The sequence below is a fragment of the Schistocerca gregaria genome, chromosome 4, assembly GCF_023897955.1.
Source record: "Schistocerca gregaria isolate iqSchGreg1 chromosome 4, iqSchGreg1.2, whole genome shotgun sequence".
NCBI classification, from domain to species: domain Eukaryota; kingdom Metazoa; phylum Arthropoda; class Insecta; order Orthoptera; family Acrididae; genus Schistocerca; species Schistocerca gregaria.
Genome location: NC_064923.1, coordinates 108,071,880 through 108,079,683, shown reverse-complemented (window position 1 = coordinate 108,079,683; position 7,804 = coordinate 108,071,880). Strand labels below are relative to the sequence as shown.

General features: G+C 46.5%; 1 pseudogene; it reads left to right on the top strand.

Moving 5' to 3' along the window:
* The first annotated feature begins 7,468 nt into the window (after nt 1–7,468).
* On the top strand, nt 7,469–7,586 carry LOC126268325 (5S ribosomal RNA; annotated as a pseudogene).
* The last annotated feature ends 218 nt before the right edge of the window (nt 7,587–7,804 follow it).

Sequence of the window (7,804 nt, the reverse complement as noted above, 5' to 3'; positions counted from 1 at the left end):
TCAAAATCTCAGTTACTCGAGCAATACAGAGGCGTTAAGAGTCGAACATCATACTACTTTCTCCAACATAGGTTTCGTGAAATTAAGGAAACAGCGAGAAGTTACTAAGAAGGTTTCCCGGCAATCATTCCTCCCATGCAGCATTCTCGAATGAAAAAGAGAAAAGGGATCAGAGAGAGTTAGGGAATGGGACAAGGACAATCCAAAGAACATTAAGGCTGGAACACAAAAAGATGACATGAAATAGAAATGTTTAGAATTTGCTGATGGCCTCAATCATCTCGCCCCCAACATTCAAGAAACCAAACTAAAAATGCACTCATTACAGGAAATAGCCCAGAGTGTTACCCTTAAACTATCTTTTGAAAAAACAGAAATAATACTAACGGAACAGACCCCGCCAAACAAAATTAGAAATGGAGAACACGACACAATTGTTGACAAGTTTCAGTGCTTGGGAGAAATTATAACACACAATCTGAAACAACCTGAATGAGAAACCATCATGGCAGATTAGAATAAAAGAACTGATTAAAATACATCATATTGCCAAGAATACATATAGCGAAAAATGCCTCCCAATAGTCACAAAAATGAAACACTACAAAACAATCATACAGCCGCAAATAACATATGCCAGCGAAACTATATTTAAAACAGCCAAACTATAGCAACAGACAGAATAGTCCGAATAGATAAAAGGATAGTCAGAACATGTATAAATAAAAAATACCAAAAGGACGGAATTGGGGAGGAGCTTCAAACGAAACAGATTATAAAGAAATAGAACGAGTGACAAGTACAAAGGAAAAGAAACGAATCTCATTCCTAGGACACTTTTGAGGGCAACAGAAAGCAGAATTAGCTGTACAATAGCTGAGAAGTTATGGAACAGTAAGAGCAGCAGTAGATGAATCGCAGAGAGATCAAGGCGGACATAATGAAATTACAGATTACGATGGAGGATCTGAATGGCGAAAAGAAGCGCTCAAGATACTTCAGGACAAACGTATCACACTATCAATAAAATTTGACAGAGAATAAGAAGCGTGATTTCGGATGAGGAGAGAAGGGTACGATCTGAAAGAATGAAAATGTATTGGGCCAACAAAAAACAGAAGAACCTCATTCATAATATTAACGAAAGTGGTCCAGTCTTTGCCATAAAATAAAAAAAAAGATAGATAGTAAATACGTAGATAGCTAGATGTACCCTTCGCCACACAACGTCTGGTGACTTGCAGTTTACAGATGTACGAGGTGTGGCAATAAAGAAACCGGACTGGTTATTATGCACATTTCTAGCTTTCTCGATTACAAAGAGAAGAGGGCGGGGGGGGGGGGGGGGGGGGACAATCTTGAGACTCTCCCTGACACACGTACAAAATTTTGCACAGCTGTGGTGGTTAGTCTGGCTGTGACCCTTCTTAGAAACTGGTCGTGTGTCTCAGCTCCATCGGAATTGCACTACGCTCTAAAGTGAAACAACGTGTTAGCATCAAATTACTCACAAAACTTGGAAAATCCGTAACAGAGACTAACGATTTGCTGATACACGTTTGTGGTGATCATTGTCTACCTTGTACGCAAGTTTCCGAGTGGGTTAAGAGGTTCAATGATGGTAGGGAAGACTTCGAAGACGATCCGAAATCCGGCCGTACTTCCACTTCGAAAACTGAGGAGAATGTGGAAAAGGTCAGTAGTAATTTTTTGAAGACTGCCTCCTGAGCATTTGAGTAATTTCATAACTTCTCTTCATCTGCAAGGAAACCGTTAGACGGAATCTGCGCAACGATCTCTGCATGACAAAGACTTGCGCTGAAGACTTGCCAAAAATACAAAGCAAGTGGACTGGTGTGCTGACACTGTTGAAAACATTGAAAATGAGCCTGATTACCTCAGAAAGGTAATTACATGTTATGAAATACGATACAGAGACTGAACGACAATCAATCCATTGGAAGAGCCCTCAATCCACTAGAAAAAAGAAAGTGTGCATGAGCAAATGAAAATTTAAAGGAATTATTGATTTCTGAGGATTCATCTACACTGTTGTGTGCCTGAAAGTCAGACTGTCAATTACCCTTAATTAGGTAACTGTTCTGAGGGCACTCCGTGAAAGTGTGCGACGAAGAAGATCAGATATGTGGAAGAATCGCTCACGGATTCTTCATCATGACAAGGCACCGGCACATAAAGCTATGTCTGTGAAGAATTTTTTGGCGGGAAACAACATTCCAGTGATGGAACATAAACCGTATTCGCCTGAACTAGGACCATGCGATTACTTTATTTTCCCAAAACTGAAGTCCGTTCTCAAATGAACCAGGTTCGAGTTCGTGGATGCAGTGAAGGTACCAACGACGAGCCTCCTCAACAGCATGATTGGAAATGACTTGCAGCACTGCTTCCAACAGTGAAAAATTCGCGTGGAGCGGAACAGTGATCGGGGAAGGGACTAGATTGATGAGGAAATCTCAGGTTCTTCAATAGAATTAGACCACGAGTCCGGTTTCTTTATAGACACACCTCGTAGATGTAGATGTAACTACTACATGTGTCTATGGGTACGAAGCAACTTCCAAATTACAACTATGTTCGATCTCAACCTTGCGACAACCACTCACAGACAAAAGATGGCAGTAATACCTGTGGAGGGTACACAAAACGTGTAGGAGGGCTGCGGAAACCAGTGCAGTCGTTGTAGTAATGCAGAGGAGAAGCGATTTATCTGGTGTCCAGAAGCGTATGATCATTGGCTTTCAGGAAAAGACAAGAAGCGTTTCTTAAAGGACTAAATGCTCCAGTGGTTTAAGTATAACGTGAATGGCAAAATGGCGCTATCCTAAACCGGCACTGAGGCAACTCTGTTGCACCACGAGCCATAGTTAAAAGATGTGAACGACGGCCGTGGATTTGTGTAGAGATGAACTGATGTGCAGCTCTTTAGCAGTTGACTTCACGATAAACAAAAGGGTTACCGACAGTGTCTCCTCAACGACTGTACACTGAGCGTTGCTGAATATGGGCCTCCTTAGTAGGCCCCTGGTTCGTGCACCCATGCTAACTGCTGTTCATCGTCGACAAAGGCTGGAATTTGCACTCCAGTACGGCAACTAGACGTCCACTGCGTCGCGACAGCTGACCTTTTCAGCTGAATCACGTTTTATGATCCATCGGACTGACGGCAAACCCTCTGCAACCATCGTTGGAAGGGTCCATATCAGAGGAGGGAGCGTTATCGTGTGGGGAATGTTTTCGTGCCATTTCCTGGATGATCTCACCGTTCTGGAAGGCACAGTGGATAAACACAAGTAGTTATGTATCTTTGGAGACCATGTAGACCCCTACAGGCAGATTTGTTTTCCTCAGCATAATGGCATCTACCCGCAATATAATGCAACGTGTCACAAGCTCGCACTTTACATGCGTGGTTCGAAGAGCACTGCGACGAGTTTACGACACTCCCCGGACTCAATCGAGATTTTGTGGGACGATCTCGAGCGGTCCGTTCGCGCCACGAATCGTCAAACGAGAAACCCACGTCTTTGGAGTCGACACAGCTATACACCCGTTTCGATACCTTCCAGAACATCAGTGACTCTCTTCCTGCACATCTCACAGCATCCGGATTGCAAATGGTGCTCATTCCGGTTTTTCCCAGGTGGTCACATTAATGTATTAAAGAAAAACAATGTAAATGCTTTATGGCACAGAATTGTGAACTGAGAATTTCAGAAGTAGCTTTCGCATTCTGAGACTGACAACACACTTCTAACAGCTGCAGTGCACACTGCGGATTTTGTATCCACTCCTGTCATATTTTTTAACGTTAGGTATTACTACAGTTTAGTACTTAAGAAAGCAAGATAAAAGCACAACCTTCTAAGATATGAATATCTCCGGATGTAATCCTTGGGTGCACTTGCACAAAGAACTGCAGGAAACGTGAAGAACTAGTGAATCTGTTCATAAATACATCTGAAATCAGATAAATCTACAGGCTCCTCTGGCCTTACAAAAGACACCTTCAAAAAGTCCATCCTAATTGACACTTAACCCCTTAAAACACAAATGAATGACACATAAACAATAAATCAAACGTCACTCACCCACCTCCATCGTGCTCGTGTCAGGTGACAGTCCTGTTTCCTCCCTATACTGCTGGACGAACACTACACGAACACAACCAAACACCTCAAATACCCCTCTACACAGGCATACCTCAACGATACTTGCTCGACATAAGATGTGGGAGTGGAAATCCGGTACCAGCACTGAAACCAGCACCACTTCTGACACCACTGTTGCGTACCGTCGATAGTGGAACCTGGGACACCAGTTGGCAGAGCTGAAGCGGGGCCCACCGCGCCATTTCTCGTCAGGAGGCCGAGCAAGTTCAGTAGCGTCAAGGGGCAGTGCAGAGTGATACAGCAGTATTCGGAAGCATTCCTTTATTCAGCTGGTTTACAGAGGCGTAATGCCAGTTCGCCACCCGCACACTGTTCCGTGAGTCCAGCCGTCTCAGCACTCCTCGACTGCCGACACCGCTGCTGTGGTCAGCAAGGCTGCCCAATGATGGAAGTAAGCCGCGCTCGCCCGGTCGACGCTCGCTGACTCGTAGCGACTGGCGTCGTTCTACTGCCTACTGTTCTGGAGACTGTTACAGTCCCTGGTCCCCACCGCCCTCTACCCCATTTGGCCTGCTCTGTCCGACCATGGAACGAAGGTGGCCGCAGCTGCTCCCAGGAGAGGTCCGGACTCGAACCTGCGCTCTCCTGGACGCCCTGCCACAACTTGCCGCTAGTGGTGCTTGCCGTCTGGCAACACCCGCCGCCGTCCCTAACGCTATTTTAGCGCTGCTGCACTTCTCGCAGCGTGCGCCTCGCCCAGACCCAGGCAAGCCAGGTGGTAAGCGAACGTGGCCTATCCTGGACGCGCTACAGACCACTGTCCCTGCCCTCCTTCAGGCAGACCATGTAGTCCCCAAGTACCCGGCTTCCCTTCTCTCCCGCCCCCGTGTTGTGTCCTCAGAAGTGGCATACAGCCCGAACAAGTACATAGAAACAAAGAACAGATTTATACAGAATATTTATAACATCGCTGCCAGACTGGTCCCTATAAGTGTAGACCAGCACAGATCCGACCCGACTCACGACTGACCTGGCAAACCTCTCAAGCTAATCATGCCTATTTATTTTGCTATTCCCCTCACTTCTGACGTACTGTCAGCCACTTAAACATCGCCACTTTCCGCCTACTGCCTAACCTCTTACATCGCAATAACGCAAAGCAATGCTACAGTTCCCTACCTCGCCGTTGCTCCACTCCAAACAAATCGTACCAGCAATACGCCGATGCAGCTCCGCGCCATGTTTACCCTGTCTGGCTTGCTGACTACCGACTATTACCACACACTGCCAGCGGCCCCAGACTTCATCGCCCAACCGCGCCATTACTGAATTTTTAACAAAATTCCCCTTTCTTACGACTTAGACCAATACTAGCGCAGCACAACACGTTTCGACCGAAGAAAATTGCAAAACAGTTTAAATAGATCATTTAAGATCAGTTTATTAGGATTAGAAGAAGTAAGTTAGGATTTTTACACTTTGTACCTTAGTGATGCTCAGGTATAAGTGACCAGACATCAGGTAATGAAGTCGAGGACATCAAAGGGAAAACGTAAGCCCGTCTCAAAGTTTAATGACTCAGGGAAACCGTAGCATATCGCAGTAACCGGTCGTGGAGAGGAACTAACGCGTCTACTGGGTGAACATGAATAGAACTGCACGGTCGGATTCGTGACTACTAATGAAGGAAAAAAATCCTGTAAACATGTGTCCGTAAATGCATCATGGCTAAAGTAGATGGCTCTGACGAATGACAGTTCCTCTCACCGCGTGCCCTGTGTTCACTGCGTGCTGCACGCTGTATCACTGATGCAGCGTACTGTAAGCTGCAGAATGGTCCGGTATACGTGGCAGGAACAAGCCATAATGGTGCTTGTGTACAGCCAAACAGATGGAGACGGCCAAGAGGCAGCACGACTTTACGAAAACAAGTACCTTCAAAGACGCCAACCACATCACACAACATTTCAAGCCCTTTTTGGGAATTTGTCTGATCATGAGTTCTTTCGGGCAGATGAACGTGCAGTGAGATGGCGGACTGGGCATACAGCTGCTTTGGAGGCCCGGGTCCTACAGAACAGTCAGACCAAGGGGCCCGCCAACATGGTATAAGCCAAAATACGATTATGTTATCCTGCATGACAACCGCTACTATCTCTATCACCTGCAACGAGTGCAAGGATTGTCAGCAGCGGATTTCCCTCTACGGGAAGCATCATTATTAGGGGATATTTGTCATCAGCCTTCTTTACCGACGAAGCAACCTTTACCAGAACTGGCGTCATCAATCTACATAATAGTGATCTGTGGGCTACAGACTATGCTCGGAGAATGGTTGAGGCGTCTCACCAGCACTGGTTTGGCGTCCGTGTGTGGGCAGAGATTCTTGGCGACCACATGCTTGAACCGGTTATTATTCCACAACGCGTTGACGGAAAAACGTAACTGGAGTTTCTGCGAAATACACTGCCTAGGGTGCTTGAGTATGTGGCTTGGCAATACGACAGGATGTGTAGTGTTTGTATGACGGAGCACCACATCACATCCCCATTTCAGTTCGCCAACATCTCAATAACTTCTTCACCTTAATAACGTCTTCCCCGGACGTTGGAGAGAACGCGGAGGCCCAGTAGAGTGGCGTGTTAGATCACCGGGCTTAGGCCCCCTGGATTTGTTCCTCTCGTGGCATCTGAAAACCGATGTGTATGTTGGTCCATTCCTGATATGGAGACCCTTCACCAGGGTTTTTATGAAACTTGTGACGCTATGCGGAGAGAAGTGGATGCGATGCAGCTCTGCTCTGTGTTCCGGGACGCTGTGCGCACACCGTCCATTTCCGGACTCATGTTCATAGGATTCTTTCCAGCCAGGAATTCATCTCTGCAGTATGCCGTTTTTACTAACTTACATCTTCTACACTTCGTATCAACTCTTTTGTTAACTATCCTAGCACAGTTTGAAGCTCTCTTGGATACAGCTTCCATCTTATTGTTGTTACAAAAAGGTTCAAATGGCTCTGAGCACTATGGGACTTAACATCTGTGGTCATCAGCCCCCTAGAACTTAGAACTACTTAAACCTAACTAACCTAAGGACATCACACCCATCCATGCCCGAGGCACGATTCGAACCTGTGACCGTAGCGGTCACGCGGTTCCAGACTGATGCACCTAGAACCGCACGGATACAGCGGCCGCCATTTTCGTTACACTGTGTCACTGGTTTAAGCATCTACCTAATTACACAGAGATTCGTGTTTGCCCCATTTCCATAAGTTTATTATTATTTTCTGGGAATTGTTCCTTGTTAACACTGTCACGCTTGCAATAACACAGGCCAACGGCCTTGTCGCAGTTGTAACACCGGTTCCCGTCAGATCACCGAAGTTACGCGCTGTGGGGCTGGGCTAGCACTTGGATGGGTGACCATCTGGTCTGCCGAGCGCTGTTGGCAAGGGGGGTACGCTTATCCATTGTGAGGCAAAGTGAGGAGCTACTTGACTGAGAAGTAGCGGCTCCGGTCCCTTAAATTGACATACGGGTGGCAGAGCGGTGAGCTGACCACATGCCCCTCCATATCCGCATCCAGTGACGCCTGTGGGCTGAGGTCGACACGGCGGCCGGTCGGTAGCGTTGGATCTTCATGGCCTGTTTCCACGGAGTTCAGTTTTT